Raw genomic sequence first — 27,566 nt, 5'->3', positions numbered from 1 at the left:
CAGAGTAATAAAACTTGACCACGTCCCTGATTTGAATTGCTTGCTCATTATGTAGAGTTGGTAGTAGAGACCATGCAAAAACAAGCTATCATAAGAACTTTGTGATGAGACAATATAGACAGGCAAATTATTTATTTTCTATTGGAGTTGATTCTATTTAGAGCATTATTTAGTCTTTTGGCAGTCAGTTTTTGCTGATGAGACGGTACGATGGGCAGAATCAATGAGAATAGATGGGGAGTCATAAAAAAATGAAATATGTATTCTTGAAACATTACAACATATTGCTGCATCTAAAATTGTAAATGCTGCTTGTGTAATTATGATGATACAAGCTTACTGGTTATCTCTTATTCATCTCTCTCTCTTTCTGCGAAGTAGTATTTTTCTTTCTCACGCTACTTATTCTATGATTTTTTGGGAGATTTTATTAAAAAAAGAGCAATATGTAACTTTGGTGTGTATCACTTCCTGAAAATGGTTTAAATTCATCAGCACTATATGTAAATATTTTTGTGGGTTTTTTTCTAAATAGTTTAATTACTCCTTGTAATTAATTTCAGATACATCTCTGGGTTTTCATTTTTGTTCTCTTGTTTTTATGTCTGTTATTTCTATTGGTTGCTAGAAGACTTTGAACTTAGCAGAAGCAAGAATTTCAAAGAATTTCTTTAATTTTTTTGCTGTTCTGGTGTTTGACATTGTACAAGTCTCATTGGACTAGATTTCTTTTCTGTACCTTGCATATTGTAGATACAATTTACTTTAATCAGGTGTTTTGGTGTTTTAAAATACTTTAGAATATTTTCTTTAGCAAATTAGAATAAATTCAGCACCAGTGTCTGACACAGTGATCAAAAGTAATTGCCTACAATTTCACACATACAAGATCTTTAACCAACTTCAAAATTGCTCATATTCTGGACAATTCACAGTTTCATTATTATAGAATTCTTCTCTCAGAGCAGCAATCAAGCTTTTTGTGCAAGCAAATGTAAAGGTATATACTGTACTTGAGTTTATAAACACATAGTGTATAGAGAGAGGTATACAGTAGATATATAAATATATGAGAGAGGTCAGACATGCAGATATAAAACACCAGAATAATCAAGACGTCTTTGTTTTATCTTCAATTGATCCAAGATATTTTACAGAATTGTTTTGTCCAACCTAATGCCATTTTAAATGTGTTGGAATATAATTCCCATCATCCAATTGATATTGATTCATCAAAACACAGTTGTCAGTGCAAGCTTACCTTGAGTTAGTTCTCCCCCCCCCCCCCAAATGTACATATACAGGCTTCTATTTTCTGACTTCTGGGAGGATTTAAACTCAGCATAAGACATACACTCATTTGTTGGGAGTCTTCAAATGTTTTCCCATGTCTGCACTTAACCATGGTTGGGTCTAACTCTTTACCAATATAACTCCACTTTTGCCTTTTTGAATTGTGTTCTCTGTTTTCTTTTTCATTTCTGACTCTGTTTCTTTTCCCACTGTTTCTTTGATCCCCTATATTCTTATATTTGGAAGCCGTAGCAGAAAATACTGAGCTTGAAAGCAATATTTCCCCTGTAATGGTAGGAAAGACTTTCAGTGAACTAAGAATTTACTTGCACAAACCAGAGTACATGATTATACTCCTGAGAAACAGCAGGAGCTAGTAGTCCTTTTTACATCAGTATCTTGGAAAAAGATAAAGTGGCACATACAATTGTGTCTTTGATCCTCCTGAAGGTCTAAAGAAAACAGATACAAAGACAGATTACTTTACATGTCTCTTGCTACGCCTTATTGGTGAAACAGTTTTATGCTTTGCCTTGCTGCTAAAATGTTCTTGAAATAATGTGAAAAGCACTGCTGTGTGTCTCATTTAACTTAGTTTCCAGCTATGTTTGTGAAGTAATTTGAAACATTTCACTTGGAACAGAGGATGTCTTGTTAATTATATGACACAAATATTGTCTTTAAAAAGTCTTGGCAGGGAGAATTGTTACTGCAAAAAAGCAGGTGAGTGAGTTAACAGACTTGATATGTGACATTTGCAGACTCCGGAAGTACTGCCAGTCAGAGTGAGCTATATAAGGCAATTTGTATATTGTCATATTTAAGTCCATACTCGTTAACTCGTATGGACATCCTGTATATACATTTAGATTTCTATCATAGAAATCCTAATATAATATACTTTGCAAGCATTTTAGAGCTGAAATAGGAAATAGTAATCTTCTCAAGATTTGGATAAAGTGTGTGTGTGTACATTTCTCCAAAAGATTGTGATGGGTCAGCAGTTAAAGATGCTGAGCTTTTCAGCTGGAAAGCTGACAGTCCGGATTCAAGACCTATGCACCATGATTTGACATCTTTAACTCTGGCTAGGATGACATCCTTCAGTCAGAGCTAGTTCTCCTAGACTCTGCGTTCCTGCTCAAAGATCAGGAGTCCCTATTTGTATGAATATATGTTGTGTACCAGTAGTACATTTTCCTAGATCTAAGGTCTCTGCTCGCACCGCTCATGCCTTAGTCATCTCCCAATTAGATTACTGCAATGCACTCTACATGGGCTGCCCCTGAAGAGCATTTGGAAATTGTAATGGTGGCACAGGCAGTAATAGGTGCACCATGATATATTGCATCTATGTAACACCACTGCTATGTGGGCTGCACTGGCTGTCAGCAGGCTTCTGGGTGCAATTGAAAGTGCTTGTTGTTACCTTTAAATCCTTACATGACCTGGGACAGGTTACTTGAGGGACCACCTATCCACATGATTTCTGCCCCTTCTACTAGATTAGGCAGAGTGATGCTACTTCATATCCTCTTGGTGAAAACAGTGTTACCTGGTGGAGCCTTGGCAGTGTTTTATGGCTGTCTGATGGAACAGCCTCTCCCCACAAATACAAAATGACCTGACCCTTCAGGAGTACAGTTTCTCCCTAGGCACTGGGACCAGGATGTTGATAGAACAGGCAAAGGATGGTTGATGCATTATTGTTAATTTTTATTGGGGTCTGAACACAGTTTATTGTTTTATATGATTGCTTTTACCCTAATGTGTTTTTATTTTGTTTACAACCCTGAGGTATACTTTTGTTAGATAGATGTCTCTTTAAATTTATATAATTGTCACTATCATTATTATCTGACGTTGATTCAGTCAATATGAAATTCCTTTACCACATGAAGCTGAATGAGTTTCAAACATAGAGAATCTAATCCACTGTCAGACAGGATATAATATAATTAATTACTTTATCAAATTCACTCTTTGGGGATTTTATAATAGCATCATCTGTGATTTTACGCTGTAGGGACTTTTCCACAGATCTCTTTGCTTTTGCTTTAAGCTGAACACTCTCCAGCGTGACTCAAGACAATTAGTTTTCAGAGTTATTGTACAAATAAAGTAAAATCCAGCTGTCAAAATGGATGGTCAGTTACACCTAAAATGGTTTGGAATATACTACAGACCAGGATTGTTTCAAGCACATTTTCCCTATCCGTAACTGTAGTTAGAAGTGCGCTATAACCCCCCCCCCCTGAATAGTTCAGAATTTAGAGGGGACTATGTTTAGCTATCCTAGCTATCCTACTGTTTATTCACATCTTGAGTAGCATTAATAACTTAATTTTGTTTAAGCAAAGTGATATAGCCCTTATCTGTAATTCACTATAATTAGATCCAGTATTTATCAGTCCGTTCAGATATTCCAAAGACTTTTGGTTGCAAAGATGAGAGCATCTCTGTGTCTAAATGACTCTATTCACACTAATTAAGGTGGCCTAGCTATGGTCTGGTTATTTGGATATCAGGAAAACTGAAGATCTCCTATTTCAATCATATAGCAGCACTATACAGATTGTTCAAATTAAAGTTTATTTTTAAACTATTGTTCTATATTAATATATGTATTCTCCTTGTATTCTGTATTAATATCTGTATTTTCCCAACTCCTTGTATGATCATCAAATGGCATGCTATAGAAAATTTGGCTACAGAGTTAGAAACGATGGAAAGGGTTTTCTCAGATTCCATTTTTAGTATATCTGGGAACTTCAAAGCCAGTGTAGCTTTTTCAGGATAGTAAAAAGACTTACTAGATTACTTCACCAGATGGGGATCTCAAGCTAAAAAAAAAAAGGAAAATATTTGGTGAATATCAAAGTTCAATGCCAGCTATTAAGTGTACAGGACACAAATTTGGGTCAGTCTGCAGGAACCTATACGTCTATTACAAATACTAGAGTATAGATTATGTTTGGTTCTCTTCCCAATTACTACAGGACATTTTATTGTACAGAGAAGAAAGCAATTATCTTGTTTACTTAATTTTTGCCACTGTTATCAGCCATTAGTCCAAGAACTGAGAAATGTTATGTACTTGGGAGAAGATAGAATTAAATATCTATGAAGGCAAATTGTTTGCTAGATATAGTTTTGAATAATAATCATATTTTGGTATTAAGTCAGTAAGCAATTTCATCCAATGCAAATAATATAGTTTGTTATAATCAAGTTGCATTCCGTTTGAAACCAATATATTCATGTGAGTCCTTAGAAACAAAAATATTGCACAATACATGACTCAATCAAGACTGCAGACGAACAAGAAAGGATGTACTGCACAAATTCTGTAACCAGTGATCTCAAGAAATACTTATGACTCATTTAGAAAGCTTTTTAAAATAAAAAAAATGCTTACAATGGGGGAAACTGGATTGTGCGATTCCAAAGGAAGAGAATATATGTACCATCCAAACTCAGAGATCATCAAGGACTCCATCCATCAACCATGAGCTATAGATAGTATATTCCCTTCTATGGAATCACATATGGGTATCATACTTAAGAAAACATACAAATGGAGGAAAGATGCATGTAGCCAAACCTCCATCAGGGAACAACTTTTTTTTCCTGCATAAATGCCTATAATAATATGTCATGCTCACCAGTTATTGTGCAGTATCGGATAAGGAGACATGTTCTGAGAACTGGTCACATATGGAGAGTAATTATAGACATCTCATTGAAGCAAGATTCCATTGGAGATCCAGACTTTTTATTTCAACTACAGGTAGTCCTCAACGTAAACAGTTCATTTAGTGACTGTTCAAAGTTACAATGGCACTGAAAAAAAGTAGCTTATGGCTGTTTTTCTCACTAATCACATGGTCATGTGATCAAAATTCAAATGATGGGAAACTGGTTCATATTTATGACAGTTGCCATGTCCCAGGGTCATTTTGCAACCTGCTGACAAGCAAAGTCAGTGGGGAAGCCAGATTCAATTAATAACCATGTTACTAATTTAACAGGTGCACAACTGTGGCAAGAAATGCTGTAAAATGGGGCAGAATTCACTTAACAACTGTCTCACTTAATAACACAAATTTTGGGCTCAATTGTAGTTGTAAGTCAAAGACTACATGTACACCTTTGGTAAAATCTTTAAAGTCAGTGAGCCCCTAACCATGCTGTTTGCATCAAGGCAAATTTTGGCAACTATTGTCAAAATTTGTTGCCTTCGATCTTTAATAATGCCCTTGGTGAAGTTATTCTCTGAGTAAAAGTATATGAATGCTATGCCATTTGGTAGCCATCTCTGCCTGTTAAAACTGCTCCTATTAACAAATTTGTTGTTGGAACTTCAACCATAGAAAAATGCTATTATGGCTGAAATCCAGTCTTCCTATTATGTCTATTTATTATAGCTTTTGCCAAAGAATAGGTTATTCTGGTATGAAATAATGCATTCTCAGAACTGATAATAGTTGAATGTGATTAAGCTTGAAAAATAGCCAGTTAAATGCTAAGACTTCCCTGTTCTTACTCCTGTAGGACAGTCACATTATTTGAACTTGCCCTTATGTTTAATTAAAATTCAAGTAATGCCTGAACTTTAGGTTAATCCCCTTAAGATGGCATTAATTAGTAGGAATTTAATTTGCAATCTAGTCTGCAATAAATATTGTCACTGTAGAACCCAAAGCTTGATGTCCAGTTTTTTTTAAGAAAGTCCATATTTATAAAAATCATTGTTGGAGATTTGTTGTTGTTGCAAAACAGTTATAGAACCAAGAATATATTTCAACACAGCTAAAACAACATGCAATCCAATGGGAAGCAAATAATCTGTCTTTTATTATCATATTAATTGATATTATCCATTTTATTCAAATTCTTTGTGAGGTTGGAGGATGCTGCCATCTAGAATCCATCAAGAATACAATATACAAAACTAGATATATTCTTTATAAAACCTCCACCATGAGGTAAAATGCAACGATGGCTAATCCTACGCATATTTATTTAGTTATTTTAGCAGTAATAAGCCTTTTGAATGTCAAGGCTAAATTCTGAGGCTTATGAAGTAATCAACTATAATAATTGTAATTTTTAGTAATTGCTACAATTTTCCCATGTCCTTCATTTGCTTTAAGCTTTGGTTAAGTATTCATTACAATCATTCATAATGTAATAGAAAGGAATATTTACTTATCATCCATGGTTCAGAGTCATATACCAAAGGAGGAGCATTGCCCCACAACTATTTTTCATTCACACTGATACTTACCTCTGACATTCAATCTGCATTGTAAACCAATCATAATGCAATTTTTGCATCTAGCTAAATGTATATCTTAATGTATGTTCAGCATAGCATTCTTTTCTTTCCTCTTTAGGGTCCTTGGCGCTCTCTGAGCTTGGTTGTTTTCTTGTAGACATTTTACTAGGCTAGGTAACATCATAAGTGCTAGATGATGTTACTTAGTTTGGTAATGAAACATCTGCAAGGAAACAACTAAGCTCAGAGAGCATCAGTGACCTCACGGTTCATTCCTGAGCCACAAATATTCTCGTCTGCCTGTTCTTTCCTCTTTGTCAAATAAGATGAAAAGCTCGAGTAATTGCTTCCAGAACTAAGGTACAATCTCTAAAGTAGCCTAACCTATTTTTTTCAGTTCCATGTGATCCTGGAAAATATTCTTAACCTTCAATGTCAATTTTAAACTTCTATTTACATTCTGTAATTCAGACACTTTAAAGTTCTAATTTTAAATCCTTGATTTATTCTTCGTATTAGGGGCAATAGACAGTGTATTGCTTTCTTTACATCAGTGGTACTACAATTCTTTCCTTTTTTTCCTGTGGCATCAAGAAATATTTGGCAACTTGCGAGGAAGGAAGACTTACCATAAATTCTACAACATCATAGTTAGGTATTATCAAAAGAAATATTAATTACAAGTGGCAGATATTGAACACATTAATGTCTAAATGAGGAACAAATGAGACAATACAAATACCTGGGCATACTATTTCAGGACATAAGCTCACAGATCAGGCTATAGAAAATGGCCAGAAGTCATTTTAAGCCTTTTCTATTGAATAGAAAGCCGAACTATACCCTTGGTCTCTCGGGCTTTTCAATGAAAAACAATTGTACAGTTTTCATATGCAGGTCTGTACCTGTAAAGATTTCATTAATTTTGAGAGGGTTTTCTGGGAGGGACTTCTTGTTGGGTACCAGATATTGTTCTATGTACTGAATCTGGTCTGATTTCCATAGAAGCCCAGTTTTGGTAAAGTAGACCTGTACATTGATTAAATCTGTTATAGTGCTCTTGTTTCAGTCCTTAACCTTGTTGATAAGCTCTCTGGAAACAAAACTAATGGGACATTGATTCTCACTGTCTTCTGTGGCATCTAAACATCAAATAAGCTATACAATTGTGTTTGGGTCTTTGATAAATAAAACAATTTTAGCAAAATAGCCTAGTTCCATGTGGTGGGGAAATTATCAAAATTTCTGCTCTGGTTTTTTATCTTTTCAAAGACGTCCTTCCAATGTACCAATGTGTAGTTTTACTAGCCAAGCTAAATGTTATATTTTCTGCAATTATGTTAAATAAGAGTTTTAAATATCACCTATTCAGAAGGGCTATACTCTTGTCTCTCAAGATCTGTTGAGTCAGTGATGCACATTTTATTAGTTTGTTCCTTCTGTAAAGATTCCCAACATCTAGTAATAACATCTCTTTTAAGTAACTTCCCAGGCAGATCTAATTCATTTTATGTCTCTTTTAAAAAATAAACAAACATTAAATCCAAACATTATTTACAAAGTAGCAAAATTGGTTTCTGGAGCTATGCTCACTATGAACCAGATGGTATCACAGATGAAGAAGATTGATCCATAAATTTGAGTCAAAACATACTGTATTTTAAATTGCACCATTTTCTTCCATAGCTGCTCTCCAGAATTGAGACCCATTAGTGTTGTTTTCTCTCAACAGGGTGTGTCAGCCATTTCTCAATCTCCAGAAACAACCCAGGGCCCCAAAACAAGGAAGGAAGGAAGTGGAGGAAGCGGAGACTTAGGGGGTTTTTAGTCAAATGTTTTTTAAATTCTTTTAGGGGTTTAGGGGTTGGGGGGTGGGTGGGTCAGATCAGGAGCGATGACAGAGCCAGGTCACCAGGTGGGGTCTTGAGCAGAAGGAGCAGAGAGGAGGAGGGGGGAGAGGATATCATTCCTATACAGGGCTCTTTGATTCCAACAGTCGTAGGGAGGGGCAGATACGAGGACAGAATAACAACTCGCAGTCGGTTGGGAGACCGTGGGTGTTGGTTACACCTGGTCGCTTGTATCAACCCCCGCGTTCTAGGTGGTCAGGATCTGCAGGCCCAGGGCCTGAGGCTGTTGTTATGCAATGCGAGGTCCATTGTCAATAAGGCCCCCCTCATTCACGATCTAATTTTGGAGGGGGAGCCGGACCTCGCGGGAATAACGGAAACCTGGTTGGGCCACGAGGGAGGGTTACCCCTCGTGGAAATGTGCCCACCAGGTTATCAAGCATTTCACCAGCCCCGGGCCCGGGGAAGGGGCGGTGGGGTAGCAGTGATTATCCGGGAGGACTTAGAGCCGAGGGAGTCCACTGTGCCACAGACGTCCGGATGTGAATCCCTTGTTGTGAAATGGGGCCCTGGGAGGCAGATGGGCCTGCTGATAGTATACCTGGCTCCCCGCCATACATCAGCGACCCTGCCTGAGCTCCTCGAGCTGATCTCATCGGTGGCGGTTGAGACCCCCAAACTTTTAGTGATGGGGGATTTTAACCTGCCGTCGGTGGGAGAAGCATCAGAGGGGGTTCGGGAGTTCATGGCTTCCATGATAGCCATGGACCTGACTCAAATGATTCAGGGCCCGACACACGAGGGAGGTCACACCCTGGACCTTGTTTTTGTCTCTCGCCAGTGGTTGAGTGATCTGGGAGGAGTGAATTTAACCATCACTCCTCTGTCATGGTCAGATCACTTACTCCTCCGACTTGACTTCCCTGGTGCTACCCCTCGCTGCGGGGAGGCGGAACCGGAAAACACTAGATGGTTCCGCCCCAGGCGCTTGATGGAACCAGACAGGTTCCAGACGGAGCTTGGGCCACCTCCTGCAGCCCTGACCCGCCCTCTGGTAGAGGACCTGGTGGCCGCGTGGAATAATGCGACTACCGGGGCCTTGAACCGGGTGGCGCCTTTGCGGCCTCTCCGGCGGCAACGATCCACCCTGGCTCCTTGGTTCACCGAGGAGCTAAGGGTGATGAAGCACCGCAAGAGATGCCTAGAGAGTCGTTGGAGATCCTCCCGATCCGAATTTGACCGAGCACAGGTACGAGCCCATTTAAGGACGTACCTAGTGGCATTGAGAACGGCCAAACGTCAATATTGTGCCGCTCTCATTGCATCCGCAGAGAACCGCCCTGCCGCCCTGTTTCGGGTGTCCCGCTCCCTTCTGTTTCAGAGGCCACGGGAGGCCCCTTTACAGGGTAGGGCAGAGGAGTTTGGGAAATATCTGCAGGATAAAGTCGCTCAAATCCGGAAGGATTGGGTCCCCTTCAGTGGCCCAGTCGAGACGCCAGTGGCGAGTCTTGAGAAACCTTTTTGGGAGGAGTTTGACTTGGTTGTCATCGAGGATTTGGACAGATTGCGTGGACGACTGCGACCTACCACATGTTTGCTGGACCCGTGTCCCTCCTGGCTTGTACTGGCATCCTGGGAGGTTACACGCGACTGGCTCCTGGGCCTAGTGAACGCTTCATTGGGTGAGGGGTCTCTCCCGGCCGCCTTGAAAGAGGCGGTGGTGAGACCCTTGCTCAAGAAGCCTTCCCTGGACCCTACGGAGCTGGCCAATTATCGTCCTGTCTCCAACCTTCCCTTTTTGGCGAAGGTTGTAGAGAGTGTGGTGGCTTCTCAGTTTCCACGACATCTGGAGGAGAATGATTATCTAGACCCGCGCCAGTCCGGCTTTCGCCCTGGGCACAGCACAGAGACGGCCTTGGTCGCGTTGGTTGATGATCTCTGGAGGGCCAGAGATAGGGGTTGTTCCTCTATCCTGGTCCTATTAGACCTCTCGGCGGCTTTTGATACCATCGACCATGGTATCCTGTTGCACCGACTGGAGGGGTTGGGGGTCCGGGGCACCGTTTTGCGGTGGTTCGGCTCCTACCTCTCCGGCCGGACGCAACGTGTGTTGGCAGGGGAGCAGAGGTCGACCCTAAGCCCCCTTACTTGTGGGGTGCCACAGGGGTCGGTCCTCTCGCCACTCCTGTTCAACACATACATGAAGCCGCTGGGTGAGATCATCCGTGGTTTTGGGGTGGGATATCATCTGTACGCTGATGATACTCAGCTGTACATTTCCACCCCGAACCACCCCAACGAGGCCGTCGAAGTGATGTCCCGGTGTGTGGAAGCTGTATGGGTCTGGATGGATGACAACCGACTCAGGCTCAACCCTTCCAAGACGGAGTGGCTGTGGGTTCCGGCTCCCCGGTTCAACCAGATAATTCCATCTCTGGCCATTGGGGGCATTCAACTCGCCCCCGTGGAGCGGGCGCGCAATTTGGGCGTCCTCCTGGATGCCAGGCTGTCCATGGATGAACATGTGACAGCCGTGGCCAGGGGGGCGTTCCACCAGGTTCGCCTGGTGCGCCAATTGCGCCCCCTATTGGACCGGGACGCCCTACGCACAGTCACCCATGCGCTGGTGACGTCTCGCCTGGACTACTGTAACGCTCTCTACATGGGGCTTCCCTTGAAATGCACTCGGAGACTGCAGTTGGTCCAGAATGCGGCCGCGCGGGTGATTATGGGGAGTACTAAGTACTCCCATGTGACACCTCTCCTGCGCGAGCTGCACTGGCTTCCTGTGGTCTATCGAGTGCGTTTCAAGGTCTTGATTACGATCTTTAAAGCGCTCCATGGCTCAGGACCTAGTTACCTGCGGGATCGTATTCTGCCCCATACATCCCTACGACCCATCCGCTCGCACAGAGAGGGACTTCTCCAGGTGCCGTCCACCAGACAGTGCCATGGGGCGGCGCCTAGGAGCAGAGCCTTCTCTGTGGCGGGCCCAGCCCTGTGGAATGACCTCCCCCCGGATATTAGGACCACTACTGACCTCCGCTCCTTCCGTGTTAAGCTCAAGACCCACCTTTTCCAAATAGCTGGCCTGGCTCAACCATAACTTCGTAACGCTCCTGATGGGTTTTTTAATTTAGTAATTTTATTTAAGGGGATTTTAAATTGTGTTTTTAATTGTGTTTTTTAATTGTGTTTTTAATTGTCCTTCACTTATAAGTCAACTCTCCTCCATGCACATATGTATATGTCTCTGTTCTTTTTGTATATATGTTTGTCTTATGTGCATTTTTATCCGTTTTGATTGTACGCCGCCCCGAGTCCTTCGGGAGAGGGTTGCGGCTAATCAAATAAAATTATTGATTGATTGATTGAACAAGGGTCACCCACCCACCTTGAATTCACTCCAACACATTCTAATAAAATCTAATACTCAGATCTTTCCAAACAAAACCGCTGAGCCACAGCATGCCAAAACAACCTTTTGCAAAATGCCTCTTCCTCATCCATGATTTAATGTTGTAGGAGGAGCAGACCTCACATGCATTACTGAGGCAAACATGAGAGGGGAGAATAGCATTCCCCACTTGGAAATTTGCCCAACTAGATTTTGAGTTTAGTTCCAGCTATGCTTCCTGGATAGGGGAGAGGGGATGTCATCATCTGCTGGCATTCAGAAGTCCTACTCTCTAAGTAGCAAGATATATTATTTATACATTTGGACTTGATTGTTGGATTGTGGTGGACCTTCCCTGAATGATGTACTGGGGGACTTCATCCTGCTTTCACTTGAGCAGACAGTATTAAAGACCCTCATGACAACTGTGGACCTGTTCCAATTTTTGGAGGGGCCAACTCAATTGAAAAGTGATGCAGTAGATTTGTTCTCAGTTTGGGAACAGATGGAACATCATCCAAAAGTAGTGGGCATTGAATTTCACCCTTTGTCAGGTCTTGTCATATCACTCTCTGATTGCTATGGCATTTGGCTGAGTGAAGCTTTCACTGAATCCAGCAATCTTATACAATTTTGGAACTGTCTCTCACCATCTGTTTTTAGGAAAGACTGTGGAGAAACTGAATCAGAGAGCTCTAGAGGAAGTAGATTATTTGAACTGTTAGGAATCAGGGTTCAAGCCAGAAAATCGCATTTGTTGTGCTTGTTGATGATCTGTGTAGAATGGGGGAGTGCATCCATCCGAGTTCTCCTTGATATCTTTGTGGCTTTTGATACTATTAAATATAATATCCTTCTGGATTGCCTCTGAGGGATTGAGTGGAGAGCACTGAAAGATTTGTTGGAATGGAAGTTAATTTGCATGAGACTAAAACTCTGATATTAGGAATGTATGCCTCAACTAAAGATAAAGTACTGATATATAAAGGACTTGTTGCAAGAATAATGGCTTTTTCATATGAACATTGGTATTTGATTGGGGATTGGAATGGAGTGATCTTTTGGAAAAATATTAAAAACATTTTAAAATATTGAACTTGATACAGTTAATCCACTTAAACAGTAATCTTTCCACAATATTTTCTGAGAAAAATATTACAATATGAAAAGTTTTCTTTGATTTGATGGACAATTTATGGCTTCTTGATAAACGGAGACAGAAAAAAATGGCAATTCAAGACATTACATATGTCAAAGACATATATTCTTTTCAAGAATAGATTTGATTTCAAAGAATTTAGCTACTAAGTTTTCTAAAGTAGACTTTATTACCAAAGACTTTTTGGATTATGATCCTGTGAGTTTCACTTATAAAAGGAAATGAAATATTTGTTGTAAAAAGAAGCAGTAGTAGATGATTGTAAGAAGAAATTAAAATATTTTTTTGAAAATAATGTAAATAAAGATACTATTTTAAGAATAGTTTGGAACACAAGTAAAGCTTTTATTAGAGATTATTTCATGCAAAACAATAGTGAATTTAAAAAAGAAGAGTCAAGAGAAAACACAAACTACTGTGGATAAGATAAAAGGGAAAGAAAGAAAGAAATTTCTCAACAAATTAAGTTTCTACAATGGCAGTTATCTATGTTAAGAGTAAAAAAAAGGAAATAAAAATGAACTATGTAAAGTAAAAACCTTTGAATTTTCAAACAAACCAGGGAAGTGGTTGGCATATAATATTATGAAAAGGAAAATAAAATAAAATGATATTGCAATTGCAAGAGGCAGGTAGTCTGTTAACAGTGTGGCTCTGCAAAAAGCATTTTATCAACATTATTCCAATTTGTATAAAGGAAGTGACATCTATTTCCAGAGAAAATAGATGAATACCTAAGGAAATAAAACTTACCAAGAATTACAGAGGAACAGAAAAAGATTATAAATAAACCTAAACCAATAAGGGAAGCTATAAAAAAATTAAACCTGGAAAAGTGCCTGGACCAGGCAGATTATCAGGTTTCTATTATAAATGTTATAAGGATGATTTTTTCTAACCTTTATAAAATATGATGAACTTTATTTTACAGGGAAGATGCCAGAGAGTTTGAAAAAGGCCAATATAGCACTAATATGTAAAGAGGGATAAGATTTGACTTTAACAAGACTTCAGATCAATATCATTATTGAATAAAGACTGCAAGTTGTTTACAACAATTCTAGAAGATAGGCTAAAAATAATTTTGCAAGAATTTATTCGTAATAATCTATGTGGGTTTTTACCTAAAGGGCATTTAAGAACAATATTAGAAATGTTTTGGACATTTTGGAATATTTTGAGCAACATAATGAAAAGCAAACGGCATTGATTTTCTCAAATGCAGAAACCTTTGACAATTTGAACTGGACTTTTTTGTTCAAAGTTTTGGATGAATTTTGAAGAGAATTTTATAAAAGAAGTTGATTTATACACAGAAAGTACAAATAATTGTTAATGGAGATCTAACAAAGCCCTGTGAGGTACAAAAAGGAACAAGTCAGAAACGCTCATTGACTACTTTATTGCTTATTTGGGTTCCTGAAGTACTGAATATACCTATAAGAAAAGATAAAGGATTGTAGGAATATTTTTTTTAAAAAACAAAGTCATAGGTTAAGTGCTTTTGTGGATGACTTCATGTTGGTTTTGGAGTTACTTAGCAGCAGCAAATTAGCAGAAGAAAAAGATGTTAACATAACATAAAAATATAGGATCAGACAGAACTACTAAATAAAATGGGTTTTAAGATTGAAAAGAAAGTTGTAAAATGGATGGCCAATAAATTTTATAAATAAATAAATTTTATACATAAATAAATAAATAAACCGAGTATCACTATGATAAATATGAATACATCTGGTACTGCACTACGTCCATGAATTGGACACCTCTCCCGCGGGACTATCACTGGGTGGGGTTGGACACTCCCGCAGTGCCTAGAGAACGACCATTCAGGTAAGCCAACGGTCATTCTCCTAGGTGCTGCTTGGAGTGTCCAAGCACGGGACACGCCAAAGCTATGCAGTCCCAGGGTGGGAAGAAGAACTGTCCAGGCCTGTGGCCGTCACGATGACCCGTTGCAAAGCTCTTCTCCAAAGGAAGCCTCTGCCGAGGCAAGGGCGTCAAGCCTATAATTCCTCACCAAGGGAACTGGGGACGACCAAGTGGCAGCCCTGCATATGTCCTCAATGGGTGCTTGCGTGGCCCACGCAGCCAAGGTTGCAGCGCTCCTTGTAGAATGAGCTGTAATGCGAGGAGGGACCGGTTTGGCTTGTTGCTCATAGGCCAGCTTGATACATGCTCTTATCCAGCGCCCTATGGTGGAAGACGTGACCTTCTTGTCCATGGAGATGGGCTGAAAGGACACGAAGAATGCTTCTGTCTTGTGAAAGGAACAGTTCGTTTCATGTAGATACGCACAGCACGATGAACATCCATTTTGTGCCACACGTGCTCCCTTGGGTGTTTGGGACGCGGGCAAAAGTCCGGAAGGATCACCTCCTGCATTCTATGGAAGATGGTGTTGACCTTTGGCACGAATGCTGGGTCCAGTCTGAGGATGACCCTGTCCGAATGCACAATGCAAAGGTAGTCTCTGACCGAAAGGGTAGCTATCTCAGAAATCCTGCGGGCCGAGGTGATGGCAATAAGAAAGGCCGTCTTTAGTGTCAAGTGGAGCAGCCCGACGGATTGAAGTGGTTCAAACGGGGCTGCTGTCAGAGACTGCAAAACGACAGACAGGTCCCAAGTCGGGTATCTGGATTGTAGGTGGGATGAGGTTGGCAGCCCCCTTGAGGAAGCTACGAATCTGTGGATGCCTTCTAAGAGGTAGGTGAGAGTCCATGGACAGGATGGTGGCCAAGGCAGCCGTCTGTCGCCGGAGGGTGTTGGGTGCAAGTCCCTTGTCCAAGCCCTCCTGTAGAAAGTCCAGGATTTGCGGAATGGTCGCAGAGGAGGAGATGGCCTGATGTGCTTTACACCAGGTTGAGAAGGCGGACCAAGTTGCCTCATAGATCCTGACAGTGGAGGGGCGCCTGGACGCCTGGATGGGATGGATGACCTTGTCAGAGAATTTGCTGAGTCTCAGGAGGTCCCCCTCAAATGCCACACGGCTAGTTGCAGCCACTGGGCTCCGGATGCTGAATGGCCCCTTGGCTGAGGGAGATCTGCTCCTGAGGTATGCGCCAGTGCTGAATCACCAACAAGCTGACAAGGTTGGCGAACCAGGATCGCCTTGGCCAATGTGGAGCAACAAGCAACATTTCCGCCTTTTCTGCCAGAATTTTCCTGATCACCAGTGGAATTAGTGGAAGGGGCGGAAACGAGTACAATAGTCCGGGAGGCCAGCGAGACCGAAGGGCGTCCATACCTTCCGCTCCGGGACAATGGAACCTGGTGAGGAATCGGGGAAGGTGCATGTTGGCCGGGATGGCGAAGAGGTTGACCCTGGAGGGACCAAACCTCTGAGACAGTTGAGTGAACAACGCTGGGTGAAGACGCCACTCTGAATTCTGGATGGTGGTTCTGCTCAGCCAGTCTGCAGTCATGTTGTTCTCCCCCGATATGTGGTCTGCCCATAGTGAGGCCAGGTCACGCTCCGCCCAACGACCCAGAGCCTCTGCCTCTGCCATCAAGGCCAAGGAACGCATGCCTCCTTGATGCTTGATGTAAGCTTTCGTGGCTATGTTGTAAGTTAGAATTAGCACATCGCGGTCTTTCACGCGATGGTGGAAGTGACGCAAGGCAAGTCTGGCAGCCCAGAGCTCCAGCTAGTTTATGTTGTGGGCGAGCTCTGCTTGTGACCACCTGCCCTGGACAATGTGAGTCTGGAGATGAGCGCCCCAATGGAACAGGCTGGCATCCGTTGTTATGACCAGGCGCTCCAGTTCCTTGAAGAAACAGCCCCGTAGAAGGGCATCTGTCTGCCACCACCTGAGAGATCGTGCCACCTTTGGAGGAAGGCGTACCACCCTCCTGGAGTTGCTGGCCTTGCGCCTCTGGTGTGGCAGAAGGAACCACTGGAGTTCCCACATATGCAGTCGTGACCACAGTACCACCGATATGCATGACACCAGTTTCCCCAGCAACTGGGAGAGAGAGACGATGGACGCTGACCTCGTTGCACTGATGGTTCTCATGAGGGATCTGATGCTGTCCACTCTCTCTCACGTGAGGAAGACCTTGTGGGTCCTGGAGTCGATCACCGTGCCGAGATGTTGGATTCTGCAGGTGGGGGTCAGGTGGCTCTTGTTGAGGTTGACTGAGAACCTGTGACTTTGGAGGACTCTGATGGTGATGTCAAGATCCCTCTGGGCCTGCTCCCTGGACGACGAGTGGATGAGGTAGCATTCGTCCAGGTAGCATTCTAGTCGTACTGGGAGAGATCGAAGATGCTCAGCGATGGCGGCTAGAAGCTTGGTGAAAGTTCTTGGGGCCGACAAGAGGCCGAAGGGGAGGGCCCTGTACTGGAAGTGTTGGTTGGCAAACTGGAACCTCAGGAATCTGCGTTGTGCTGGATGGATTGGGACATGCAGGTATGCCTCCTTCAGGTCAATGGAAGTCAGGAAGTCATCCTGCCTGATGCAGCCCAGAATGGTCTGAAGTGACTGCATCTTGAAGCGTTTGTACGCCAGATGGATGTTGAGCTTCTTGTGGTCCAGTATTGCCCTCACTCCCCCTGAGGATTTGGGAACCAGGAAGAGGATGGAGTAGAACCCCCTGCCCTCCTGGTCTCTGTGGACCCTCTCTATAGCCGCTATCTCCAGCAAATGATCTATCTCTGCCCTCATGAGTTGGAACTTGTGGGCTGATTTGGGAGTGGGACAACGGACAAAGCTCCTTGGAGGAAAGGAGAGGAATTCCAGGGTCAACCTGTGACGGACCGTGTTCAGAATCCAAGTGTCCGTTGTGGTCTCCTCCCATTGGTTGGTGTAGAGTTGGAGCTGGCCACCTATGGGAGGTGACCGGAGCCAGTCACTTTGACTTCCAAAAGGGGTGGTTGGAGTATCCCCCACGGAAGGGCCTACGGTTGCCCTGCTGCCTGTTCTTGTCCCTGTATGAGGATCTGTCTGGGAGACGATCCTGAGGTTGGGAGTAAGGCCTTCCAAATCCCCCTGAGGAGATGGATGGCTCTGAGCTCTGAAAGGACTGCCTGCGAAAGGGCTGGCCCTTACGGTCTGGTTTCTTCGTGACCGTAGGCAGGATCTTACGTTTGTCCTTGGATTCAATTAAAACTGAATCCAGGGGTTCCCCGAACAGTTTCCCCCCTTTGAAAGGTGTGGAAGCGAGCTTCCATTTTGCTTTCATGTCCGCCTGCCAGTGGCGAAGCCACAGAAGGCAGCTGGAGGTCACGTTAGAGGGCTCTGAAAGAGAACTTTGTGGTGTTGAGTGAGGCATCATCAGAATACTCAGCGGCAGCTATGATTTTATTAACATCCTGACTCGCTCTGGCGTCCCCTGCTGGTAGGCTGGCCAACAGCTTATGAAGCCAGAAGAGGGCTGCCCTGTATGAGGAAGAGGAAGAGGCCCTCATGGCCCATGCAGTGGCCAATTGAGTTTTATGTGAGGCCTTTTCTGCCCTCTTGTCCTCCGCTTTTAAGCCTTCCAGAAGGTCAGCTGGAAGTACCAAATTGGAAGTGAGAGAGACAATGGATTCATCTACCTGGGGAAGCTTCAAGATATCCTCTAAGCTACTCTCCATGGTATAAAGCTTTTTATCTATACCACTGGGGTTAGCCATGGAGCCCGGCTGGGCCCGTTGGCATTGAATGATGTCAAGGAACAACTGAGGACCTGGAACCAGGTCCAGAGGAGGAGTGGATTTCTTAAATAACCCCACTCCTGGATCCTGGGGTCCAATGCATCTTGGGCACCCTTATCAGAAGAGGGCGTATGTGCCGGGGCTGGAAGGCCATTTGGATGGCAGAGGCCTGAGCCTTGGTAAGAATAGCCCTAAACATGGAGGGCTTGAATAAGCCTGAGAAGGCAGGCATGTCGGGTGTGGGATTTTCGTCCTCTGAGAGGTCTGGAGCATCCTGCTCAGCCTCTTCTCCCTCAGACACCTCACTGACACCCATAGGAGTCGGGGAGGCATCCCTAGCCAATGGATCCCGAGATCTTATTGAAGAAGTGTGGGGAAAGACGAGGCTTGACAAACTGAGGAACGTCCAACTCTATTTTATTTGTAATAACAGCGAGAAGACATACAGGAGAGAAATCTCTGTTCCTTAGCCTGACAGCTATTTATACGAAGAGCTGTCAGGCCAAGGATCCAATCAGGAACGCCGGTCAGCCCGCCTTCAGCCATGCCGCGCCTGATTGGCTAAGGCGCAGCATGGCTGTTGCTGGCTGACAACAGGGGAATCCCCGATCGGAAGTCAGGGAGGAAAGGAATATAACACTCCTTCCCCCCTAGCGAGGACGCATGCGTAACAGTGGAGCATGCGTAGTCGCTAAGATAGGCTGGGCGGCGTCGGACACGCCCAGACCGCCTCAGAACTGGGCAGATCGTCGGAGGAGGAGGTGGTGTCCGTGGGAGCTCCTCCCTGGAGGGAGTGGAGCTCCGGGCGCCATCTTGAAGGCCTACCCCAGCCGGAGGCGGAGACTCAAGGACAGGTAGGCAGGGCCGGGGTGGCGCGGCCGCTGGCGGGTTTGAGTCAGGGAAGTTCGAATTGTTGCGAGGGACAGGCTGGCCTGATTGAGGGAAGGCCAATATTGGTTGCAATGGAGGAACTGGTAGCCCAACGGGGGCTGGGACGATGGGCGGCTGTGGAAGGCGGTAGGCGCCTGGAACAGTCTCTTCCGGAACTTCTTGCGGCCTGGGCAACGGCGGGGAAATCGGGTGCGGCGCCAACCCCAGGGCCTCTGGTGGACTGGTCGAGGCCGACCTTGCGGGGTTGTTGTGTGGATCCGAAGGTTCGCGACGCCTTAATTGATCCACGTGGCGGCGCCAGTCTGCACCGTTGGCGGTCCGGACCCTGTAAGAGCAGGGGCCGGTTACAGTAGTGACGGTGGCAGGCACCCACTTAAGAACCCCGGAGAAAGCCCTCGCCCAAACTGGATCCCCCTCGCGGAAGGAGCGGGAAGGGGGCCCCTGGTTGCTCGGCTGAGCCTCAGAATAGGTTGGGTGCAACCTATCCAAGGTGGTCCGCAGGCGCCGGCCCATCAGCAGCTCAGCGGGGGTTTTTCCGGACAGTGGACACGGGGTGGAATGCTGAACCAGGAGGTAAGCAGCCACCCTCGTGGGCCAGTCGCCCTTGTCCATTCGTCCAAGGGCGTCTTTGGCCGAGCGGACAGCGCGTTCCGCCCGGCCATTGCTGGCCGGATGATAGGGAGCGACGAGGGCATGCCGGATGCCTTGGGTGGCCAGGAAACCCTGGAACACGGTGGACGCAAACTGAGGACCATTGTCCGACACAACGACGTCCGGCAAGCCGTGGGTGGCAAACAGGCGCGTTAGTGCTCGGACAGTGGCCTCGGCTGTGGTGGAGGTCATGAGGATGAGCTCCACCCAGCGCGAGTAAGCGTCCACCACAACCAGGAAAACCTGGCCTCGGAAAGGCCCAGCGAAATCCAGGTGGAGGCGTGACCACGGGCCGCGAGGAATCTCCCACTCCCGCGGCGGGGCCGCCGGAGGCGCTGGACGGGAGACCTGGCAGGTCGAGCACCTGGCAACCCAGGTAGCTATCTCGTCGTCCAGACGGGGCCACCAGACATAGCTGCGCGCCAATGCCTTCATGCGCGCTATGCCAGGGTGGCCCTCATGGAGGCGAGACAGCACCTGGTCACGCAGAGTGGGTGGAATGATCACCCTGTCCCCCCACAGGAGGCACCCACTGTGAAGGGACAGCTCTAACTGCCTGGCCTTGTAGGGGCGGTGGCCGTCGGACACCGGCCCCCCAGGCCACCCCCGCAGAACCCAGGTCATCACCTGGGAGAGGGTGGGGTCGGCCAGAGACGCTGCCGCCACATCGCCCGCAGAGAGAGGCAAGGCGAGGTCTGCAATGGCCAAAACAGACAGGCAAGGCACTGTCTGAGGGTTGGAGACGGGCAAGGGGCAGCGGCTGAGGGCATCAGCGTGCCCCAGCTGCTTGCCAGGGCGGTAGACCAGGGCATACGAGTATGCCGCTAGGAACTCCACCCAACGTGTCATCCGGGGTGACAGAATGGGAGGGGTCGGACGGTCACCGGCCAGAAGCCCAAGGAGCGGCTTGCGGTCAGTGAAGAGCGTGAAATGCCGTCCGTAGAGGTATTCGTGGAACTTTTTAACCCCGGACACGGCAGCCAGAGCCTCCTTGTCGATCTGGCTGTAGTTTCTCTCCACTGGAGAGAGTGTCCGGGAATAAAAAGCTATGGGGGCTTCCGAGCCGTTGGGGAGTACGTGGCTCAGGACAGCCCCCAAACCCACGGGGGAGGCGTCACACGCAAGAGTCAGGGGCATCCTGTCACTATATTGGACTAGGACTGCCTCTGACGTCAGCATGTCTTTGACAGCCGCGAACGCATGCGCTTCGCGGCTGCCCCAGCGCCAGGCCGCCGATCGGTCGAGCAACCGATGCAGCGGCTCGGCTAGTGACGCCTTGTGCAGCAGAAATGGCGCGTAGAAATTTAAAAGCCCCAAGAACGACTGCAGCTCTGCCTTAGAGGCGGGGGTGGGGGCGTTCTTGATGGCTGCGACTTTCGCAGGGGTGGGGTGGATTCCGTGGGCGTCTATGGAGAAGCCGAGGAAGTCCACTTTAGGCACAGCAAATGAGCATTTGCTGCGCTTCAATTTGAGACCCGCGCCCCTAAAACGGTCGAGGACCTTCCCCAGTACTTCGAGGAGTCCTGAGCGGCTGGATGCAGCGATCAGGACATCGTCGAAATAGGGTACAATGCCAGGGAGCCCATGGAGCAATCGCTCCATGAGGCTCTGGAAGATCCCCGGGGCTACGGAAACGCCGAATTGGAGGCGGCGGCAACGGAAAGCCCCTCGGTGGGTGACGATAGTCTGTGCGGCCGCCGCTTCGTCATCCACCGGGAGCTGCTGGTAGGCCTGCGCCATATCCAGTTTCGCGAAAATACAGCCCTGCCCCAGGGAGTGGAGCAGGTGCTGTACGACAGGGACTGGATAGGGGTTTGCTTGAAGGGCCAAATTGATGGTGGATTTAAAATCGGTGCAGAGGCGTATGGAGCCGTCGGCCTTCACAGGGACCACTATTGGGGTCTCCCAACGTGAGTAGTCAACAGGCTCCAATACGCCTTGCGCCAGCAAGCGGTCAATCTCCACATCAACTTTGGCCCTTAAAGCAAAAGGCACCCTGCGGGCCTTCAGCCTAATGGGAGCAACCTGGGGATCTAAATTAAGAGAGATGGGGGTGCCCTTGTAAAGTCCCAGCTGGCCGTCAAAGACGTCCGCGTAGGCGGAGATGACAGCCGCTACGTCAGGGGGCGTGTCTGAGATGGAGTGCACCCCCTGCACGGAGAGACCAAGGGCGGGGAACCAATCCAACCCCAGTAAAGCGGGGAGGGGCTTCTCAACTACTAGGATTGACAGGCAACCCGAAAACCCCCCGTATTCAACCCTGACTGTATAGCAGCCCAGGGTTGGAATAAGAGACCCCTGATAGTCCCTTAGGGCCACGGGGCTGGCAGTCAAGTGGCTTTTAAGGACGCCGGGGCACAGTTTCTGAAAGTCAGCCCAGGCAATTATGGAGCGGGACGAACCGGAGTCCACCTCCATTACGCAAGGCGTGCCCTCAATGCGGACTGACGCCTTGATTCTGTCCGCACCTGCGGAGGCCTGGTAGATCGCCTCAGCAGGGGCGGCTGCTGGGCTTGGCTCCACTGTGTAGCAGCTGGCTCTCGTGCGCGGCTGGCGGCGGGGCTGCTGCTGTGGTCCTGCTGTCATCTGCTGGCCTGTGGCTCCTTGGGGTGGTGGTGGCGGCAGCACAGCTCGGCAAACTTGGGCTAGGTGCCCCTTTTTTGAGCACCGGCGGCAGATGGATGCCCGGAATGGGCAGGCGGACCGGTCGTGGCTGCCCCCGCAGCCAAGGCAGGTTGTCAAGGTCTGGCGCGGAGGTCGCGGATTGCGGCGCCTCTGCAGTTCTGCCAGGCGAGCCATGAGCTCTTCCTCTTCTTCAGCCGGGCTCGGAATGGGCACCAGCTGATCAATGAGGCAGGTGTGCGCTGGGGCCGATGTAAACGGGTGGCGGTCCATCTCAGCGACGGACTGCTCAGACAGCTCCACCGCCCGTGCCTCAGCGACCGCCTCTGCCAAGGTGATTTCTGGCCGAGCCAGGAGACGCCTCCTCAGCTGGCGGTCCCTGATTCCGCTGACAAATTGTTCCACCAGGTTGTCCTCCAAGTCAGGGAACTCGCAGGGAATAGCTGTGGTCCGTAAGGACTGGAGGAACTGGCTGACGTCTTCGTGCGGCTTCTGGACGCACTGGCGGAAAGCGTACCGGCGGGTAATTTTCGATGGGGTCGGGGCGTAATGCTCCTTCAGCTTGGCCATCAGCGTATCCCAGTCGAGATCGTGGACTGGCAAAGGGGCTGCCAACGCCCGGGCGGCGTTGAACATCGGGGTTCCGCAGCTACTGAGGAAGAAGCTGCACTTCTCCTCCATCGGAATACCCCTCTTTCCGTTGGCTCGCAGGAAGCACTCGAAGCGCTCCAAAAAACCCGTCCATCCTTCTCCTTCGGTTCCGAAGGGAGCGAACGGAGGAAGCGAAGACATAGCGGCTTGAAGTTGTGCGGCTCGGGGAGCTAAACTCAAGCGGCCGTGTGAAGAGGTCGGGTTCCGTCAGGGTCGTCGCCTCAGGAGGATCCCACCTTCGTCGCCAGTGAAGAAGTGTGGGGAAAGACGAGGCTTGACAAACTGAGGAACATCCAACTCTATTTTATTTGTAATAACAGCGAGAAGACATACAGGAGAGAAATCTCTGTTCCTTAGCCTGACAGCTATTTATACGAAGAGCTGTCAGGCCAAGGATCCAATCAGGAACGCCGGTCAGCCCGCCTTCAGCCATGCCGCGCCTGATTGGCTAAGGCGCAGCATGGCTGTTGCTGGCTGACAACAGGGGAATCCCCGATCGGAAGTCAGGGAGGAAAGGAATATAACACTTATGGCTTGACCTTTGTTAGGGTTCGCCATTGGGAGGGGCAATTTAGAGGCCAACTGGTGTATACCTGCCTTAATGCCTTGGGAGATCGCACGTGCGACCACCTCCTGCATTTCTTTGGAAAGCTGTGGCTCCTGAGTCCTGGGCAGGCTCAGGCCGGTCTCAGAAGGGGCCACAGAGTCCTCCCCTCTAATAGAACCCATGTCATCAATGGAATCCTCGGCCAGGGAAGGGCAGGGGGACCCCAGAGAAGCCCTGGATGGATTGGGCGAAAAGCCAAAATCCTCCTCAGCTGCCATGGAAGGCGATCCCTCTTGCTGTGGGGGGGGGGAGGGAAGGGCCTGCCCCATCATACCTAGGTGGAGAGGGAGCTGCTGGCTGCTGCAGTGCTGATTGGGCCTTTTGGAATTATTTTTCCAGGGCCTTTTGGCGTCTCTGGTCCATCTTTTCAACTGCCTTGGAAACTTTCTTAAACTTGGGATGTTTCCCCTTCGCTGGGCACCCAGCCCCCTCACCCTTGGCAGCAGGATTGGGCCTGCTGCGCTTACTGATAGTAGGGCCAGCTTGAGAATCCACTTCAGCTGCCACGGTGCTGGCCATGATGAAAGGCACAGGGGGAGACGTGGCTGCAATGGCTGGCAGGGGCAGTTGCAGGCCGAGGCAGTGGAAAAGCCTTCAGGCATTGGCAACCTCTGTAAATGGTGCCGAATGCGGTGATCAGGGCGCTCGCAGATCCGCGCTATTTTAGTAAGCAGGGGATGGCCTGGCAATGGCCAAAATCCCTGAGGCCACCTAATGAAAGTCCAGAGGAGGGGGAAGGCCTGCCTGGAGACCCAGAGCAAGGCCTGATATTTAAATTCCCCTCCGGTGGAGATCTGTTTTAGGAGACAAGCTGCGCGGCAAAGACAAGCCTCAGAATAAAAAACACAGCCATTTTACAATTCAAAATGGCCACCAAAATTTCAAAATGGCCACCGCGCGCCTGGGGGACACTGGGGGATGTTAGAGGAGCCTAATGCTCCTTTTAGGGGACCCTGACTGCCTACCTATCCCCCAGAGGTTCGCTAGCAGCAGCTAAGCAAGCCCCCCTGGTGCGGCTGTAATCGCGGCAGGCGATAGCCAGCCACGCTCCAGGCAGCCTGTTCCGCACATTGTGAGACAATTTATAGAAGAAATGGGAGTCAAAAGCAACAAAGTAGGGAAATAGTCCTAACTACTACAAAAATAATAAATTGTAAGGCTACACTACACTAGCTAGGAGAGTCCAACTTGCTGCTCAAGGACTGGAGCTCCCCAAAAAGCATCCTGTAGGGCGACTGAGTTTTTTAAAACTGAGCCTCTGAAGGGAGCAAGAGGCATGGCTACACGATCTTTTGAACTTAGTCCTTGGGCTGCAAGCTGAAGTTAACCCGTGCTTGGACACTCCAAGCAGTGCCTAGGAGAAAAACAAAGATGCTGACTAAAAAAACGCAGTCAACTAAGACAAGACACAAACTAGACTCCATTAACATCCTTATCTTAAGGCATTTAAGGAAAGCTAGGTTTTTAGACTTTCAGGAAAACCAGCATAGGCAGATCATCTGAATTTTAAAGAGAAGGTTGTTCCACAGGATAGCAGTGGCAGAAAAATAAATAAATCATCTTATACTCATGCTTAATATTCTTCATTAAATTTCTGAGAAATTTGAAATTAATTTGAAAAGAATTGTCTTCATCCTTAATAACCCATGTGGTTTCTAAGATCATCTTCAGATGCTCTCTTCAGTTATCAAGTATCAGAATCAGGGATTTTTCCGTGATGGCTCCATACTTTCTATGAATATTGCGTAATCCAAGAATTCCTCTTAGTCACTTTTGTTTTTCAAATGAAGCAGAAGAATTCTGCTTTTTGCTCTTTGTTCCTTTGCCTTCATTTATCTAATCCAGTTTTCTAAACTAGTGATTAAGCAACCATTGGACTTCTGGCAATATAAAATTGAATAAATTAATTATGACTTTTGCTTTCCTGGAAAATGTGAAATGATAATATTTTGTCATTTCCATTTCATTAAAAATATAAGTTCTGAGATTTCTTCTAAATGCCAGGGTAGAAGTATATAAAGCAATAAGAAATAGCTTTTTAAACATGTAAAAGAAAGGAAAATTCTTAATCATTCTGTTAGTATAATAGTACTTGCTTATTATTTGACCCAATGAAAATATTATGAGATACAGACAATTGAAAATAATGATTCCAGGTAATTCTAAGAAACATCTGCAATAAAAATAGTCATGCCTTCCAACCTAAATTTGTTATAAAGTGTTGGAATTCTTCCCAAGATTAGAATTTTGAAGTGTTAGCAAACATTAATGAGATGCTAGTATTTTTGGCATATTTAAAATTGCCTTTTAGTAGTAAATTTATGTAAAGTTAAGTTCCATTTACATTAGCAAAAAATAAAAACAGAAGCAAAAGAAATGAGTAGAGACTCAAATGACATCAAAATATCCATAATTGGATACTGGTAGTCTTTAGCAAATCATTTTGAAAATATTAGATTGTATAGAAAGCTACAATAGATCTGTAATTCATGACAAATCATTCATTTTAGTAGATTTATCAGTGCTCAAAGACTATACAATAGGAATACAGTGTTATTAAATTAAAACTATATTCACCTTCAATTTTATTTTATGTCCATACCTTTGAATGATTCCTTATTCCTGGACTAAAGAAGGACTAGGGGGAGACATGATAACAGTGTTCCAATATCTCAGGTGCTGCCACAAAGAAGCGGGAGTCAAACTATTCTCCAAGGCACCTGAGGGCAGAACAAGAAGCAATGGGTGGAAACTAATCAAGCAGAGAAGCAACTTAGAACTGAGAAGAAATTTCCAGACAGTTAGAACAATTAATCAGTGGAACAGCTTGCCTCCAGAAGTTGTGAATGCTCCAACACTGGAAGTCTTTAAGAAGATGTTGGATAGCTATTTGTCTGAAACGGTATAGGGTTTCCTGCCTAGGCAGGGGGTTGGACTAGAAGACCTCCAAGGTCCCTTCTAACTCTGCTATTGTATGTATGTATATACTCCATGCATTTATTTTCCTTGGCAATGTATTCAAAAGTGGTTTGACCTTGTCTTCTTAAGGCTAAGAAAAATGACTGGTTAGAATCATCCAGTGGTCTTCATATCTAAGGTAGTTGTAGTGCTTTTGAGTCTCCTGGTTTCAAGACTGAAATTTTTAATCATTACATCAGGCTAGTTGCCTTTACTTGTAATTATCAAATGTGTTGTCATAAAATCATTGCAGGGAGACATTAACTGCCCACTGCAAACCCACTATTATTTCTCAAGGGCTAATTTTGTTATTTTCTGTCCATAAAACTTGATATGTCTTGAGTGGTACCCCAATAATTAAATACAGGCAATAAATGAAGTAGTTTATAGTCCACCAACAATTATAGCATAATTAATTTGTTAATTGCTAATGCGCCACAAGACTCTATTATTTGAGTGATTACAATACTCTTAATGGAGATAGACATTGTGGTTGGTCACCATTTTGAAAATGGTTACGAACTGGTTCTCCCCCATCTTAAGCCAACATTTCTTAGACTTTCAA

The 27,566-nt window shown here is 45.8% G+C and overlaps 1 protein-coding gene and 1 long non-coding RNA gene across 4 annotated transcripts in view; one reads left to right on the top strand and one right to left on the bottom strand.

Annotated features, from left to right (window-relative positions):
• LOC309392387 ((E2-independent) E3 ubiquitin-conjugating enzyme FATS) overlaps nucleotides 1–27,566 on the top strand; it is a gene marked incomplete at its 5' end in the record, with an annotated part of 122,057 nt that overhangs the window by 8,942 nt on the left and 85,549 nt on the right. The window lies entirely within an intron of this gene.
• Nucleotides 1,047–26,765, bottom strand: LOC309393353. The gene is made up of 3 exons (XR_014175577.1): nucleotides 26,646–26,765; nucleotides 4,107–4,136; nucleotides 1,047–1,745 (listed from the first exon to the last, which is right to left on the bottom strand). It is a non-coding gene; the product is annotated as an uncharacterized lncRNA (long non-coding RNA).

The sequence above is a fragment of the Natrix helvetica genome, assembly GCF_964273705.1.
Source record: "Natrix helvetica genome assembly, chromosome: 5".
Lineage (NCBI taxonomy): Eukaryota > Metazoa > Chordata > Lepidosauria > Squamata > Natricidae > Natrix > Natrix helvetica.
Note: the sequence above shows the minus strand (reverse complement) of the source record. Positions and strands in the feature narration are given on the sequence as shown.